General features: G+C 47.4%; 1 protein-coding gene across 2 annotated transcripts in view; it reads right to left on the reverse strand.

Annotated features, from left to right (window-relative positions):
* The window catches only part of SLC7A2 (solute carrier family 7 member 2), a 395,073-nt gene extending 377,157 nt beyond the window's left edge, over nucleotides 1-17,916 (reverse strand). The window contains exon 1 of one of the 2 annotated variants that reach the window (XM_069200480.1): nucleotides 17,662-17,916. The gene's annotated coding sequence lies outside the window, so the exon portion shown is untranslated. The remainder of the gene's footprint in view (nucleotides 1-17,661) is intronic. The other variant, XM_069200498.1, reaches the window with a different exon arrangement.
* Nucleotides 17,917-19,115: the final 1,199 nt, after the last annotated feature.

Raw genomic sequence — 19,115 nt, forward strand, 5'->3', positions numbered from 1 at the left:
GCACTGACGAGGGAGCAGACCTGACTCCCCCCCCCCGGGGATTGGAGCGGCCTGTCGTCCTGAGCGGGGGTGGACCGGGGTCACGAGGGGACGCTGGGAGAGCAGAGGCGCCACCTTCACATTGAGGACCTATGCACTTATACCACTAGGGCATCAGCGGTGGGTCGAGTGTCGGCGGTCGCCATTCCTGGACGTCCTAGGCCCGTCGTGGGCCCTGCGACATTGGCCGGTGGGGCTTCCCCGGGCCGGGGGAAAACGAGAGCCTGTATGACCTGGGGACTCGTCTGAGGGCTGCTCCCAGTCCTGCTGGGTCGCGGAGCAGCGACGGGCGGAGGCACCATAAGAGCTGTTGGATTACATTGTTGGCAGACTCAACACCTGCACACAGGAAGACGGCAATGACGTCCCAAAGACACACCAAAAAAGAGAGCTCCCTTAAAGACCTTTTCACCAAAACCCCTGCCAAGAAGGCACCTGGGTGAGCCCCCAGTGATGGAAGGTGGTGACGCCGGGGATCAGGGAGAGTGTGGAGATGGAGAAGCACCCTTAACCAGGTCCTTCATGGAACAGCTATTTGGGGCCCTAGGCGGAGACTTTGCCACCTTGAAACAAGAAATAGAAGCGGAAGTCAAAGAACTGAAACAAGAGGACGTTGAGCTGGGGCAACGGGTAGACACGCTGGAGCAAGCCCAGGATGCCCGGGAGGAGGAGTTGGACTGCCACAAGAGGGAGCTTCTTACCCTGCAAGACAAGAACCAAGAATTGAAGTACCAAATTAAGGACTTGGAGAATAGGTTAAGGCGCTCCAACATCCGAATTAAGGGAGTTCCATCACAGGCTAATTAAGGGAGTTCCATCGCAGGCTGTGACAGCCTTACTGGAGGACTTTGTGAAGCACCTCTTCCGCCACGTGGCACCGGCCCTTAAGGACCAGAATGTGGTACTTGACAGAACGCACAGAGTAGGCTGTCCTGCTCATTCGCCGGAGCAAGCCCAAGACGTATTGACCTGCCTGCACCATTACAAGCAAAGGGAGATCATTAAGGCAGCGGTCTGGGACCAACCACTACTTGACTTTGAGGGCTTTTGTGTTGGCTTATTCCAGGACTTATCAATGCTGACTTTGCAGCGCCGTAGAACGCTCCGACCCGTAACGGACTTCCTGAGAGAAAATGGTATCAGATATAAGTGGGGCCATCCTTTCCGCCTCCAATCTGTCTGGCAAAATGAAACCTGCATTGTCCGCACGTTAGAGGAGGCACAGGCGTTGGAGGGTATGCCATCCTGCCTCAGAGACAAGGTGCCGTCTCCAAAGGACCGAGAGCGGCGACCATGTACTGATGGGGGCCGTTCGAAAAACCAGGCCAGATGAACCAAACAGCATGAACCCTCAAAGGCAGACAGCCAAAAAGAGAGGCAGGCGTTGCTTAGACATCTACGCAGCCAGGGCAGTATCTCAGATGTAGACTCGGACCAGTGAGGCCCGCAGGCCCCTTACACTACCCCTCACTAATGGAGAACTGCGGCCCGATGGACAGTTAGAGCAATAGAACACAGGCTGGTGTAGGTAAAGAGACAACTGCTTGAGGTGGCAGCTTGACAGAGCTCTGACCCCTCCCGGAGTGGCGATCGCCTTGCGACGGCATGAAGACCGGACTCTCCCCCAGTTTGTTCTACGGTTGTTCCCAGGCGGAGAATGCTTTTCGAGTTTATACCTCACTGTCTGTTTATCCCTTTTCTATTCTCTATCTTTCTGCCCTGAGTTTGCTGGGGCTAGACCTTATCCTATCTCCAGTCATGGGTACACATATCAGGGCCTTTTGTGGATGGCTGGGAGCTTTCATCGGCACAGTAGCGGTAGGCCTTACCCTCTCCATCACTACTGTTTATAGCCTAAATGTCCGGGGCCTCAATGCATCTGTAAAGCGTCAGGCATTGCTGATACAGCTCAGAGATGCACGGGCTGATCTTTGCCTTTTACAGGAAACTCACTTAGGGGGTGATTCTAACTTTGGAGGGCGGCAGAGGCCGCCCGCCAAAGTTCCCCCAACAGAATACCGCTACGCGGTCAGAAGACCGCCACGGTTATTCTGTGTTTCCCGCTGGGCTGGCGGGTGACCGCCAGAAGGCCGCCCGCCAGCCCAGCGGGAAACCCCTTCCCACGAGGAAGCCAGCTCCGAATGGAGCCGGCGGAGCGGGAAGGGTGCGACGGGTGCAGTGGCAGACACTGAAAATCTTTTAGGGGCCCTCTTACGGGGGCCCCTGCAGTGCCCATGCCATTGGCCCCACGACACCCCTCACCACCATCCTGTTCCTGGCGGTCAAAACCTGACGGTGAGGGGGTCGGAATCCCCATGGCGGCGCAGCAAGCTGCGCCGCCATGGAGGATTCCTCAGGGCAGCGGAAAACCGGCGGGAGACCGCCGGTTTTCCGTTTCTGACCGCGGCCATACCGCCGCGGTCAGAATGCCCTTGGGAGCACCGCCAGCCTGTTGGCGGTGCTCCCGCGGTCGTTGACCCTGGCGGTCAATGACCGCCAGGGTCAGAATGACCCCCTTAGTTTGTTCAGACTGGAAAGGGCTGAGATCACAATGGTTCGACAGACAATTCCACTCCTCAGGCCCTGGGAGGCGGGCAGGTGTGGCAATCCTGTTGGCCACCAGCTTCCCGGGACGGGTCCTTGGTGTGCAGGCCAAGATTCCTGGGAGACTTCTCTCCCTTCCTATAGACCTTCGAGGACATAGGCTGACGATAGCTAACATTTATGGACCGAGTGAACAGCATGACCGATTCCTAAGTACGCCCTGGGGAGGGTTCTGGCGACCCCGGATGAGGACATTGTGGTGGGGGAGACTTCAATTTAGTACCGGACACCCTGCTTGACAGATCAGCACAGAGATACGGCCAGACTGGTGCTTTCCCAAAGGACTTTGGGGATTGGGTGAGGGCGGCAGGACTCTCAGATATCTGGCACAGACAACACCTGACAGAGAGGGCTTACTCTTTCTTTTCTGCAGCACACCAGACCTATGCACGCATTGATCTTTTCCTCACCTCACTGCGCGTTACCAACCGAGTGACCAAGACTACGATAGGTGTGGCGTCCATGTTGGATCACGCCCCGCTTATGCTGTTGCTTGCCCTCTCGCTGCATGCCCCGGTTGCTAAATGTTGGTGCCTAAATGCGAGACTCCTAACCTACGAAGACATATTACCGGAAATTGAGGTTACGATAACACAATACCTAGAAGCAAATGATACCCCGAGGTTAGTGTTGCCACCTTATGGGATGCCTTAAAAGCAGTTGTTAGGGGGTAGTTCATAGCGATAGCTGCAAGATTAAACACGGCCCAACGGACAAAACACCAACAACTAGAGGATGACATATGGACCTTGGAAGCCATCCGGTCTGGGTCATTGGTGATGCGGAGACAGATTGCTACTCTGCGTAAACAACTGCGTGCCCTGGATGGCGACAGGGCAGAATATGCCCTGCTGCAGACAAAGCAGAAATACTATGTGGGGGTGATAGGGCGGGACGCCTATTGGTTCGCCAGCTTCGGGTGCAGGCGGCGGGTCGGCGGATGGCAGAGCTCCAACTGCCTGATGGCACGCGGACCTGCAGAGAGGAGCAAATCGTCGCCCAGTTTGAGCGGTTCTACTCCGACCTGTACACGGCAGAGGGGCTCGACGAGGAGGGGGTGGAGGGTAATCTCCCCTCCATCCCCTGGACTCGAATCTCCTCAGCTGCCAGTGCAACGATGGATGGAGACATCACTATAGCTGAGGTCCTAGCGGCTATACAGAGGCTGCCAACAGGGTAAAGCACCTGGTGCTGATGGCTTCAGTGCGGAGTTCTACACATCTTTTGCCTCTCTGCTGGCACCGGTGCTGGCCCAACTATATAACAGGCTGGGGGCGGCTGCCCTCCTTCCTCCTACCATGCAGCTAGGGATAGTGACCGTAATCCCTAATCTGTGGAAAGACCCGCGCCTATGCGCCTCATGTAACCCCATCACGTTAAAGAACGTGTACGCCAAGATCTTTACAGGAATCCTAGCCCACAGACTGAAACTATACATGGAGGGCCTGATCGACCTGGACCAAACCGGCTTTATCCCCGAGAGCTCCTGTAGCGACAACACTAAAAGTTTATGCCATCTACTAGACAAAGTGCAGCGAGCTCAAATCCCAGCCCTTCTTCTCTCTATCAATGCGGAAAAGGCTTTTGACAGGGTCCACTGGCGATACCTCCATGCGGTTCTGCGGCATACCGGGCTTGGCCCTAGATTCCACGACTGGGTACGCTGTTCCAATGATAAGCCTAGAGGAATGGTGTCTGTAAATGGCAGATTGTCTCAGCAGTTTCCTATTTCTAGAGGCACGCGGCAGGATTTCCCCCTCTCGCCCCTACTATTTGCCCTATATATGGAGCCCTTTGCTGAACGTATACGTAATAATCCTGACATAACTGGTCTTCCAATGGGTGGCAGATCACATAAATTGGCTCTCTATGCGGATGATGCGCTACTCCGGCTCTCCCGGCCTCAATACTCCCTGGTGGGGATCATGACAGAATTGGCGACATTTGGTGCAGAATCGGGCTTTAAAACTAATCTTGCTAAATTATCAGTCCTGAACTTGACTGTCCCAGAAGCAGAGAGGTGCACCCTGGAGGCGGGGGTCCCCTTCTCTTGGGCCGCACAAGACATTACATATCTAGGCTTGAAAATACACCCCACGCCTGAAGCAACGGTGGCATGCAACTACACGAGGATATTAGATTCTGCCCACACTGAACTGACGAAGTGGAGGGCTTATGGCCTCTCCTGGCTGGGCCGTATAACTGCGAGCAAGATGACTCTCCTGCCTAGAATACTCTATCTCATGCAGACTTTGCCGCTGCAGCCGCCACCCCATCTCCCAGACAAATTGCAGGTGCTTATATGGGAGTATATTTGGAACGGTAAGAGGGCTAGAATGTCGAAGGGCCAGGCCTATCTACCTCAGGCGGAGGGTGGCTTGTGTATCCCACACCTGCTTAGCTACTACTATGTTGCTCAACTGCGTTACATGGTTGAATGGGCCCACCTGCAGACGAAAAAATACTGGTGCTTTATCGACCAGGCAATAGCAGGAATGCACATATGGAAAGTGCCATGGCTCCCTAAAAAACACCACCCACCCAGAGTGTATGTTTCCCCAGTCCTGCGGGCCACACTGGGAGCATGGGATAGGGTACAGACGGCAAAGGGACTGTCGACCCCCGTCTCCCCCCAGACACCGCTCTTTGGTAATCCCGATTTCCCTCCTGCGGTCAGGGAACCAGCACATCTAGCTTGGCAGGATGCACAATAGAAAAGAATTGGAGACCTTTTTGATGAGAAAGGGGTAATGACTTTCACCAGATTACAGGCGGTGTATGGACTCCCTGACAGTGCGTACTGGCAATATCGGGCTGTCCATCATTGGGTAGCCTCCCTGCAATACGTCCCCATGCGACCTGCTTCGAACAGTAGCTCCTAACTAGCGATACAGACAAGGGACTCCTGTCCGATATCTATGCATTCTTAGTTACGCAGCCTCAGCCAAACGCAGATGGGAATCCGAATGCGGATGCACCTTTACAGACCGTGAGTGGAGAGATATCCTCCACAGGGCACGGGTGATAGCCCGCGCCACGAACACCAAAGAAATGTTCCTGAAAATAGCCCACTATATGTACTATACACCTGCTAGGATGGCTACATGGGGAGTGCTGAGCGATGGTGGATGTTGGCGTAGATGTGGGGGGGAGGACACACTCACTCACTTGCTATGGCATTGTCCGAGGGTCACCTCCTTTTGGGGCCCGATCCTCCGGGCGGTAGATGATATATACGAGACCAGCATACCTCAGTTTCCCAGTTATATTCTGTTGGGCCTCCCTAATCCCCTGGCGTACCCGCTCCATTTCCCTAGGGGCCGGGCAATTACTCTGGCATGGGGCGGCTAAGCAGCTTCTGCTGGCCTGCTGGGGCTCGGAGTCCATCCCCACTCACACTGACTGGTTACATAAATTGTGGGCACTCATGGGCATGGAAAAGCTGACGGCTGCGGCGACTGATACACTCCCCCTTTTTGACAAAACATGGGGTCCGGCTCTTGGGTATTAGTCGGCAGAGTTTAGGAAACTGTCCTGTCCCTCATACCTCTGTAAATTTGCGGCTGACAAGGGCACTCTCAGAAATGAACGGTGGACATGCCTCCGCCATACCATTTGGGCAGATCATTGGAACTCCGGGTAGCCTCATCGGCTGACAACAGCATACTATTGAAATAAGGTGTCCCCCTTCTTGCTTCCCTCTGTTCCCTCCCCACCGGCCGCTGGTTGTAGGTGGGAGATGTTGTTATGTTTCTCAAAAATCAATAAAAGAGATCTTAAACCTAAAGAGTGTGGGTCTTAGGGCAGGGCCCTTTGGGACGCCGCAATTCAAAGGAAGAACATCAGAGAAGCAGGGCTTGTCACAAATTTGGAAGGTCCTATCCTACAAGGAGGTAATCCATTTGTGTGCAAGACTCCGCAGTCCACCTTGTCTCAATCTATCGGCTAGAATTGCATGGTCTACTGTGTCAAACGCTGCACTTACATCCACCAAACTAAGTGCAGCCTCACCACTTTGGTCTAAAAAGGATTTTAATTCTTCAGTTACTACTAGGAGGGCTGATTCTGTGCTATGATGAGGAAGGAAGCCCAGCTGCATAACATGAAGACACTGATTTTCTTCAAGGCGCCTACACAGAGAATGATTAACATGCTTTTCGAGGATCTTGCTATCATAAGATAGCAGATAGATCGGTCTGTAGTTCTATGGAGAAGAAGGGTCTAGGTGTTTTTTTTAACAGAGCCCTTACGACTGTGTGCTTCCACTTCTTGGGAACAATCCCTGTCTGGAGAGAAAGATTAAGTAAGTCCTTTGAAATGGGATGTATCCTTTGGATTCTTTGTGCATAAACGGTGGTGAAGGGTCTAATAAAGACCCCGATTTAACCTTCTTAACTAAGGCAACTACTTCTTCCTCAGTGATGAGAGGGAAAGAGGACAGTCCCGGAGAGGGAGTCGGGGAAGCAATGAGCTCCTCCTGAACAGTGGAGGGAGAATGATTGGATTGTAATCAGTCGTAAATATTTATTACTTTTTTTTAAAGAAGGCAGCCAGGTCACTGCAGCTGGCTTCTGAAGGGTCAGGAGAAGGGCTCCCACTGAATGGGGGCAGAGAATGGTTTTATAATCTTAAACAGTTCCCTAGGAGCATTAGACGCCTGATTAATTTTGGCCTCGTAATAGGTTGACTGAGCCCTTTTTTATATTATTTTCATAACAGGGCCAACTCATGTTAGATGATGATCTATAACAACCCCGGCATTGGAGAAAGGAGGATATGCAACTGTACACTTAACCAGGCTCACTGTTGCAGTACTCAGCCAATACCTCACATGGCTAAATCAAGGGAGGTGCAAATGCACTGTGCATCCACTGAAGTTCCGTTTTTATCATAAAGCGGACATTCAGCAGATTCTGTGCATCCGCTGAAGTCACAAAACCTGCTGAGTGTCTGCCTCATGTTCCACAATGTGGCCAATCACAAGAGGATGCCAGCAAATACTCAGCCGAAAGACCATGACAATATTTGAGAATACCTATTTTTAAGGGATTCAGATAGCTCATAATTACTGTGAAGCACTAGAGTTCAGAAATGGGGTTTGGTGTTTCACGTACTGTGGCAAGCACCAGTGAAAGACAGTGGGTACCTGGTCAGGTACAGGTAAAGTATTTCAAATACTATGTCAGTTACTGTTGAGGTTTTAGGTTTAGTGTTTGAGTTCTGCTCTTGTGTGTAAACAAGAAAGTGTTAACATTGAGATGTAGAATGCTTCAGCATATTCTTAGGCAGAAGAGCTTCCATTAAACAAGGAGAGTGGAAGAAGGTACTTCTTCAATATGTATGTGTCATGTGTACTCCAAATTTTAGTGTTAAGAGGAATAGGTCACTCCTGCTTCATTGCTGAGGCACAATAGGGTGGAGACGCCCCTCCCCCTATGCTGCAGACAATACTGCGCAGAAAAAGTCACCACTGCAATTAAAATACTGTAATCTCCATTGAAAAAAGAAATGTAGAGGGAGAGGCAGAAACTCCATACGTCTTCTATTACAATTGCATCAAGGCTGCTCAAGGGGCCTGAATTATGGGCTACCTAACAAACAAGCACTGGCTTTGGCCAGCAGCATTTTGGGTTTGTCCATGGTTTTCTGTTTGGCATGGTTTGTCATGGAAGTTTTCAGGCCCTCGTCGTTTAAAAAAACTTTGGCTAAAATCAAAAATATTTTTGGTCTCAAAAAGCACACATCACCACAGTAGTCAATGGCACTTAAGGGAACTACTTTGTGTGTTGGTCTGCTCTTCGTTAAAGGGCAGAATTCCATTACTCAGAGTGAAGTTAGTCAATAACTCAAAAAGGTTGACCACCTGTCCCTTGCTGTATTCTGTAATAACTGGAAGAAAAATGTAAATGATGCAATAACAAACCGATAGATGAAGAGGGATAGCTGAAATCCCTTATGAGTTTAATATGCGCATAATTTTAGAAACATCAATAGGTTGGGGCTAAACCATGACCCCAAAAATAAGCTTTGCCATTGAGTTGGGCTGTGAGGATGGTTCAATTGTTTGTGTATTGCTCTCATATCTCAACTAGGTTAGATCGTACCTTGAAAAACTGTTTTGAGTTGACTAGAATTAAAGATTTGTCCATAAATAACAAATTAAAAATACACACTTTTGATAGTGAGTTTACTTTGTGGTTAAGATCCACGTGGTTACACACTGCTGGGAAGCAAGGAGCACAGTTAGAGGAGCCATATGAGAATGTTATAAACTGTTTAAGATAAACAGGGCAATGGTATGATTGGATAAGACCATGTGCTTTCAGAAGTGTGTTGGGAAGTGAGTAAAGGGGGGCTCAGGAATAGGTAAGCAATATAGTGGTCTTTCTGGATGGTGACAGTAGAGTTGAATAGGGTTTGTGGTTCTGTGAAGGGGTGACAGAATGGTTGCTGGCTTAGGGGTGACCTTTCTAGAGGGTGACGGTTGAGTTGAGTATGGTCTGTGGTTCTGTTAACGAGTGACAGAATGATTACTGCTAAAAGTATTTGGGGTAGATAAATGGCAATAGTAAATAGGGGCATTTAGGTTTAAGTAACACTAAAGAATTTGGAACATGTGTTTGATTGCTTGGTATGGGCAAACTGCTTGAGTGAGTCAATAGAGACTACTGGTCTGTTTTAGAGCACAAATGTGATGCATATCCCACCCAATATACAATAAGTGCCATAGGATATAATGCACTTGTAATACGGCAGATGGGATATCTGTCACATGTATGACAGAGTATCTCATGAACCAAACTCTACAATAAACACTTTTTTGTGTTTTAGAAATGGTGCTTAATGATTCTCTTGTGTTCTAGATGGATTACCACTGCTACCTTAGAAAAGAGTCAGTTTTGACACTGGATCTCTGTTCAGAAAGTTAGGCTCAACTCCATTAGACGTGATTGCTCATCAAAATTATTATCAATGGCTGGAAATCTTGGGGGCTGCAGATCAGTATAATCCACATCGGTATTATAAACTAATTTATGTTAAAAAGCATGGAAGATGCATATTATTTTATTTATTGCTTTTATATGGTATTAGCACAGCCTATCGGTTGCTCCCAAGCTCTCTTCAGGGTTAATAGGCAGAGATGCAATGATCGGATCAGGTAGTAGGATTATCATCAGAGGAGTACAATAGTATCAGTATGTCACAAGAACCAGTATTATCAGCTATATTGCAATCCAGAAGCAAGAACGTGTGCCCCCACAGACTATGTGAATCTCAGAAAACATTCTTTGGTACTAAGAGATGAAGGAAACAAGTTCCACAGAAAGGAGTCTTGAACATGAAGTGCTCTGCCCATAAAATGCTTGTATCTCACCAAATGAAAGGAGAATCTGATTTAAGTGGACCACATTAGGTGTTTTGGCAACTGGTAAGGCACCAACAAGATGGAAAGGCAGGTGCGTCCTGCTCTTGATGAGATTATGCACAGGCAGGAGCTCTTGAAATTGTCCCTCTGTTTTGTCAGGAATCAGTAGACAGATATCAGGGCAAGGAGGTGTGGTCAATTGACCTCAGATCGAGGATGCGCTACACATGTAGTTTCTGATTTTTTGGCATTTGGCCATAGTCTTCAAAAGAAGGCCTCTGTGGATTCTGCTACAATAATGAATTCTATTTATCATCACGACTAGATAAGGGTGATTATCTGGGAGAGATGCAATGGAGCCTGGACGTCTCAAATTAGCAATACAGGGTAAAACATTTTGCTATGATGGTTTTTGCATATGAAATCATTGACAGATTTGCACTTAGAAAAAAACACTGATTCTGACATATTGAGAGGGTGATAGTGGCGGGCCCATGGATGATGTCCAGCTATAAGTAAATGCAGCGGTGGCTGCCACTGAATCGGGGTGGCAGGGAGTTACAAAAGAATAAATAAATAACTGAAAAAAACTTACCTACTCCTTTATGACCAGCATGACAGCAACATCATGAGTGGTGTGAGTAGCCTGGTTCGGCGCTCCCACAGTGTGTGCGAAACTGTGCACTTTCTCCTCTTGGCTGTGTAATACAGCCAGGTGGAGAAATACAAAGTGTGCATTTCTGTTTGACCGGCTCAACACAGCCGGCCAAACAGACATGTGCACTTATGGTGCACATATGCCTCCTCTTCCAGCCCTCATCCAGCCCTCTCCAGCCCAGCCCCTCTCCACCCTAACCTGACTTGCAATGAAAAATAAAATTATAATACCACTTTGTTATTATTTTATTTTCTCTTTTACTTAATGCAGTGGGGCGATGCTCCTCCACCTTAGCAGAGGAGCCACCGCTGAGTAAATGCCTAAATACAGAAGCAATTTTAGTTTATCATGTCCTACACACTTTGAGGCAAGCCACGAATCGTCAATGATCACATGGCTCATTAGAGACTTTGATGTAAATTTGAGCTTCATTGGCATGCACTGGGTGGCCCATGGTGAACCTGTCAACTGTTTGGGAGGGTTATAATATTAAAGATGGTTAGAGATAGAGCTGACCCTTGAAGGACACCACATTAAAATAGCTAAGGCTGTAGACAGGTAAGAGGCTACTTTTACTTGGTCAGGCCCGTAGACAAGAAAGATGTGAATTATTTGAAGACTCTGTCACTGGTGTCATAGTTAATTGCAAACCTGTTGAGGGGCGTTCTATAGCTAAGAGCATCAAACACTGCTGATATGTCATTGATTACTGACAGGACCATCGCTCCAAATGTTTGCTATAGCTTCAAAATCCTTTTTGTGAAAAAATTACTGATGCACACAAAGGTTGATGCCAAGACAATGCCTCTGTTCAATTTGATGCCTTGTTCTCAGTAAATAAGTGAGTATGTATTTTATGGCATTTAAATAAATCCATGAAAATAAATAGAAAGGTTAAAACAATAAAACAGTTAAAAAGGTCGAACAATGAAACTACATGATTTGTGAACTACTGACTTCCTGTGTCTTACTAGGACCCAGTAATCTAGTTTGTTACTTCACCCTAATGGATCCACTTAGTTGATTGTTCAAGTATCTGATAGAATAAGTCAAGAAATGTAATTAATTTGTTGATAAAAGAGGTGGGCAGTAAAATATAACACTATCTGTGTGCCTTCTTGACTGGCCTTGTGTTTGCATCTATAAATGGTTGGCACACATATTTTTTCTGTAAACCTTGTAGTTTTGGACAGATCCATATTATTTCCTCCAAAGATTCAGTTTTATAATCACATAGTCTGCAGTTTTTACGGCACAGAGTCATGTTTTCCCTCTAACTGGCGGATTGACATATGTAGAAGGTGAAACTGTAAGTTTTCAGCTTTGTTTCTGCCTCCAAGTTGGAGTCAATGCACAACTGCCGTATTAAAAAAATATGACTACTGTTAATTTAGTGAGTTTATAAACCTATAGATTTATTAAATCACAGTCACTGCTTTTAGTCCACTGTGAAGTTCTTATTATCCCTGTGTGGTTGGAACTTGTCAACTTTATCAGGGAGACCAGTAATAGTAAATTGCATTCTTGGATATTTTTTTTCTATAATGGGCAGATTAAAATAAAGTTTGTTTATGAGATTAACTTTCAATTCATCTACAGGGAGTGCAGAATTATTAGGCAAATGAGTATTTTGACCACATCATCCTCTTTATGCATGTTGTCTTACTCCAAGCTGTATAGGCTCGAAAGCCTACTACCAATTAAGCATATTAGGTGATGTGCATCTCTGTAATGAGAAGGGGGGTGGTCTAATGACATCAACACCCTATATCAGGTGTGCATAATTATTAGGCAACTTCCTTTCCTTTGGCAAAATGGGTCAAAAGAAGGACTTGACAGGCTCAGAAAAGTCAAAAATAGTGAGATATCTTGCAGAGGGATGCAGTACTCTCAAAATTGCAAAGCTTCTGAAGCGTGATCATCGAACAATCAAGCGTTTCATTCAAAATAGTCAACAGGGTCGCAAGAAGCGTGTGGAAAAACCAAGGCGCAAAATAACTGCCCATGAACTGAGAAAAGTCAAGCGTGCAGCTGCCACGATGCCACTTGCCACCAGTTTGGCCATATTTCAGAGCTGCAACATCACTGGAGTGCCCAAAAGCACAAGGTGTGCAATACTCGGAGACATGGCCAAGGTAAGAAAGGCTGAAAGACGACCACCACTGAACAAGACACACAAGCTGAAACGTCAAGACTGGGCCAAGAAATATCTCAAGACTGATTTTTCTAAGGTTTTATGGACTGATGAAATGAGAGTGAGTCTTGATGGGCCAGATGGATGGGCCCGTGGCTGGATTGGTAAAGGGCAGAGAGCTCCAGTCCGACTCAGACGCCAGCAAGGTGGAGGTGGAGTACTGGTTTGGGCTGGTATCATCAAAGATGAGCTTGTGGGGCCTTTTCGGGTTGAGGATGGAGTCAAGCTCAACTCCCAGTCCCACTGCCAGTTCCTGGAAGACACCTTCTTCAAGCAGTGGTACAGGAAGAAGTCTGCATCCTTCAAGAAAAACATGATTTTCATGCAGGACAATGCTCCATCACACGCGTACAAGTACTCCACAGCGTGGCTGGCAAGAAAGGGTATAAAAGAAGGAAATCTAATGACATGGCCTCCTTGTTCACCTGATCTGAACCCCATTGAGAACCTGTGGTCCATCATCAAATGTGAGATGTACAAGGAGGGAAAACAGTACACCTCTCTGAACAGTGTCTGGGAGGCTGTGGTTGCTGCTGCACGCAATGTTGATGGTGAACAGATCAAAACACTGACAGAATCCATGGATGGCAGGCTTTTGAGTGTCCTTGCAAAGAAAGGTGGCTATATTGGTCACTGATTTGTTTTTGTTTTGTTTTTGAATGTCAGAAATGTATGTTTGTGAATGTTGAGATGTTATATTGGTTTCACTGGTAATAATAAATAATTGAAATGGGTATATATTTGTTTTTTGTTAAGTTGCCTAATAATTATGCACAGTAATAGTCACCTGCACACACAGATATCCCCCTAACAGAGCTAAAACTAAAAACAAACTAAAAACTACTTCCAAAAATATTCAGCTTTGATATTAATGAGTTTTTTGGGTTCATTGAGAACATGGTTGTTGTTCAATAATTAAATTAATCCTCAAAAATACAACTTGCCTAATAATTCTGCACTCCCTGTATAACCTACCACGTCAGGGTAACCTATCCCGACATTTTATGGTAACAAACAGTTGATCATGGAGGTGATGCTCAAAATGTACACTGACTTAAAGTTGAGTTCTAGATGAGGTTTTACATGTGGTGCTGAAGACCGTAGTGCTAACTGGGTTTCTAGCGCTTTGCATATAGATGGTGTTGAGCTCTTGGGTGTGTTTATTCCTGAGGTCTAGAAAGGAAGCTCTGTGTCATAATTTACAGACCAATTGCTCCTCCATAATATTTGGTTGCCGTGTTTGCATTTTGCTTTCACTTTTGGATATTATCTGCCCAGCATAAGTTGGAGTCTATGGTTATTCCCAATTAATCATATTTGTTTGCTAGGTCTATGGATTGCTGTCCCACCTTCCATTCAAGATGTTTCCCTTTCTTCCACAGACCATTTCTTTCTAGGTTATCAGGTATTTACTGCCACTCCATTGTCATTAGTCTTTTCTTTGTAAGTCTGTTCGAGTTCCACAAAAGACCACCAGATGTCTGCATAGGCCAAGTGCCTGATTGTTTGTTGCCTAATTTTTGGGGAAGGCTTTCTAAGGAATTAAAGAAATATGGGAGATCCAAGATGTATAAGGAGAACAGCAGTGAAGCCAACAGGCCCTTGTTTGACTCCATTTTCAGTATACTTCCTAGGGGGGTTTCGTTGTTTATGTAGGGAAATGCCTGGTGAGGGATCCCTTGGGCAGAAGAGATGCATTGCACAGGTAGCCTTTTAATTGCAACCGTACATTAGGACAACGAGTCACTGACAGTTCCCAACTTTTACTGCTGCCATCAGTACTTAATTTGGGATTAGGGCTCATTTTTCATTGTCAGACTTTGACCCAAGTGAGAGAACGACAGAAAAGGGAGAAAGAAAAAGATGACAAAATTGTGACAACTGGTGAATGTAGGGGTGAAAAGGGATCTGCGAGAATTAGGTAAAGGGACAGAAGGGGTTAGGGGGTAGGGGAAAGAGGAATACTCTGCAACGGAGTCTAGGCAGCCTTGGTGTTTGGCAGTGCTTGCATTTGGCAGCAGCGCAGGGGGATTCTAAGAAAAACACTGGGCCCTGCACAGTTTTTTTTACAAGTAATACACTGCTGTCAACTTCTAATCTAACTGTGATCTCGTATTACAGAGCTTTGGTAGCGTGAAACAGTGTCAGTAATGAAGTCCTAAAAACTCTCTACGGGGCTCCTGCTCTAGCGACGGAACAAATTCAGTGATCCTTTGGTTTGTGTAAATCACTTCCCACGTCAGTTCTTGGCTTCTTTGCGCTCGCGGCCTCGGCGCTGTTATCCCCATGGAAAGTGAACGCATTCTTCCATGACTGTTAGTAAAACAACTTATGGTCGTATCAGCGCGGGTAATGTGTATGACTGTCGACCCGTCAGATCTAAAGCATAACGTAAGCCCCAAAGTATAATTCCATCAAATTTCGAAATGCTACATCCAAGCAATTTATGTGATTATAATTATAGTCTGTAGCCTTGTCCCGGAGTTCAGTTTGCCTGCGGAAGAAAGGTTTCATCCACCGCCTCTCTCCGTGAAAGGTTTGCCTGCCTGCCCTCCAGCTTTCTCACCAAAAGTATGCAGCTAGAAATACAAACTTGGCAGTCAGGGTGCGCCACTCTCACATGCTCTCTCTGGGGTATTTCTAAATTTAACAGTAAAGGCTTCAGCAGAAACATAAATAAAGAGGATGGGGGTGCTGCTGGATACTGTAAGTGCAGGTAGGTCCGGCCGCAGTGACCCTGCACCTGCATGCCCTTCCTGCAGCACACTCGGGCAGTTTAGGCTTCACTTTTGCTTTTCTGCAGCGGACTACTGGGTGACATGGACCGAGAGAGTAGGAAACGACGCGCATGCGCACGGCTCTTGACTATAAATATCAGCCCATGCAGCCGTCACGGGAGAAGTCGATTTACTGGAGAAACTTAATACGTGTACATTGGCAAGAGATGATTTTGTCACTAGTGTTCAACAATGGAGCCTTTTAGGAGTAGCAAGGGGTAGCAGCTTCTACCCGTGGCTTATGTACCACTGTCACGGTCCAGTCAGCAGACGGGAGGGGACGTAAATGCGAGTCCTATTGACTCTACATATGTGTCTCTCGCCCTAGTCCTCCAGCAGAATCTATGAGGCAGCCAGGTGAGGCACAGGGGTTGGGGAAATGGGAGGGGCAACCCTGTTATTTCATCACTGCAAACAAAGGGCGCGCGATTTAACTCCCGCTACTTCTAGCCATTTTGGCGAATCAGTGTCTATTTTTGGTCCTGGACTTTCACTTTTTACTAATCATTCTTTCATGTGTTCTTTAACAACAAAAAGACTCACCTTCCCAGAGTGTACTGGTTTCCTAAATTAAAGCATGGGGCTGCCACTAACAATACATCCAGTGTCCTAGAAACAATTAAAACCAGGTAACCATTGGAAAGGACCGCAAACTCTCCTCTTACAAGCAATTGTAACTAGCTCCCATGTAATGTGTGGAATCTCAAACCAGTCCTGGATGTACACCCCCGCAACTAGATGTATCGAGGGGCTTGTGGTTTCCCGTTTAACATTAGTATTATGGGTTTAAACTTCGCACCAAAATATTGTTGGGTAAAAAAACATCACTGATCAAAGATGTCACACAAGGCATGTGGTCACTAGGCAGCCGATTGCCTACTTAAGTGACAGTAAAGCTATGCTTACAGCGCCATCCACCGCCTTGCTATTTAACCCATTGCAAACCCTGATAGAGGACACGCATGGAGCAAATTATTGCATATAACGAGATACCTGGAAACTAAATGAGGGGGGGGAGAGGGGGCAATAAGTGCGCATTTTGCAGTTCGTTATTGTTCAATATAGGGGAAATGCATCTATGTTGTTCCTGTAATGCGAGTATGAAACTCCATCCAAATGGCAACTAAGAGATATTTATTAAAAAAAATACAAACCCTTCAGTTCTGAAGTTGGTATGTGAGTGCTTTACAAAATAAACATGTGAAATGCTGATTTATGACACCTTTCCTCTACTTTTCTCGCACAGATATTTTTAGACCCGAAGGCACTTTAGCTATTCACATTAGATCGAGGGATTATTATGTTGGTTACTTTGTTTCACTATTCAAAATTGCTTATGTGTCTGCTTCTGGCATTACACATTCGAAAGGCAAGTCTCTCAACCGCTCACTGTTGTCATTACTGGGCCACATGTGAAAGTTTGAAGACACAATGAGTTGATCACATATGTTCGCGGGTCTCCAGCGAAGCTGGGCGTTTTCTTTCTGCTTAAAGCGAAGCGGAAGAAGCAGCATTGGAAAATGTGAGAATACCATTTGTCAGAATGTACTGGACAGGCAGCACTTTTGCATTGGGCAACATAGGGGCAATTATGTTTAGACATAAAATAGAATAAATGCATATAAAAGTTTCCTCCAAATCGGGTGTCTCCTAGACAATATGAGCCGGAAGACATGGTACTATGGTATGGTTACTATCCCAAGAAATGTGTGTGTTAAGGCAGCAAACGCCCAAACACACTGTCCAGCTCTTTACAAAAAGTTACTGGCGACATTTTGGCTTTCACCAAAATCATAACACGGTTTATAAGGAGGCGGGGCTCGCTCTTTCTGATCCCATGTCACCAGCCATGGGAGAAAATAAATAGCAACATGTAAATCGCTGAAATGTCAACCAGAAAGCAAATACGCGCCTTGAAGTTTCTGACACATGCAGAAATGTGCTGGGTGACATCTGAGCTGCAACAGGCGCTACTGCAGCAGCCAGACCACAACACGAGCACAGGACAGGAAGGCTCACTTACAGCGAGGTCTGTGCAGGAAGGAAAGGTTACACCGTGCTGGGGCTCCTCCCTTCTGGCGGTCTCGAGGAGGTCCCTCTGGTGTCTTTCGGGGTCTTCGATGTATCTGAAGTGAAAGGGAAAGAAGGGGTTCCCGCTCCTAGTTTGGGGCTGCAGGAGACAGCCCAGCACCGAGTCCCAACACGTGCAAAAGGCAGGGCTGCTGCCTGGGGTCAGGTTCCAGGCTCGGCACCAGCTCCAGCGCCTCTCCCGCCTCCTGTCAAAGTCAAACACAGAGGGAGGTGGCGGGGAGGTGCGCCTGCCGATCGCTCCTCTGACAGGCGCAGCGAAGGGAGGGGCCGCAGGGGGTAAGCGAGGATACTCTCGCTAAAACGGAGCAGTGAGGCCAGCTTGAGGGAAACCACATTTCCGGTGCAAGAAGCGCTTCTGAAATCTACCCAGATACATTTTTACTTGTTTGTATGTCTGGCACATTGATCATAACGATTTTTTTATTTAAATAACTAAAGCACGAACTTAACTTAAACTAGAGTCAAGAAACACTTTAAAGGTGTCAGTTTCATTCCAGGATGAGCATCTCAAATACATATGGTGGATAGAAGTCTGTGTCAATTTGCTCGCTTACCCACCTCACACACACACATAAAGGAAAAGGGGTCTAATGTGTAGAGAGCCACCCGGCCTCTCCTATAATTTGTAACCGGTTCTGCGTGTCCGGACGGAATGCGGAACCGAGATGGTTAAATAAATGAGTGACTGCGCTGACGCAGTTTTCCCTGTAGAACAGATCCTGAGTGCACGTGTGCTTACTATCCGGAGGGTTAGTCACGGCCCTGCGTCAACAGCATCGGATCCCCGGGCAGGCAAGTCGCGTGGGGCGCTCCGATCTGTGAGGCGCGCCCCGCCTCCTTGCTGAGAGGGACATTCGGAGTCCTGGTGCCCTGTCAGGCTGCTGTGCCGTCGTCCCGGCGTCACAACGGTGAAACAGTCACCCTCATTCTCCTCGACCTCTCGGCTGCCTTTGACACCGTCTGTCACCGCACCCTAATCACCCGCCTACGCTCCACCGGGACCCAAGGCCAGGCCCTGGACTGGATCGCCTCCTTCCTCGCAAACCGCTCCCAAAGAGTTTACCTCCCTCCGTTTCGCTCAGAACCCACCAAGATCATCTGCGGCGTACCTCAAGGCTCATCGCTCAGCCCGACACTCTTCAATGTCTACATGAGCCCCCTCGCCGACATCGTACGCAAGCACGACATCATCATCACCTCCTACGCCGACGACACCCAACTTGTACTCTCCCTCACCAAGGACCCCGCCAGCGCCAAGACCAACCTACAAGAGGGTATGAAGGACGTCGCAGATTGGATGAGGCTCAGCCGCCTAAAGCTGAACTCTGAAAAAACAGAAGTCCTCATCCTCGGCAACACCCCGTCCGCCTGGGACGACTCCTGGTG

This window comes from Pleurodeles waltl, chromosome 1_2 (genome assembly GCF_031143425.1).
Source record: "Pleurodeles waltl isolate 20211129_DDA chromosome 1_2, aPleWal1.hap1.20221129, whole genome shotgun sequence".
NCBI lineage: Eukaryota > Metazoa > Chordata > Amphibia > Caudata > Salamandridae > Pleurodeles > Pleurodeles waltl.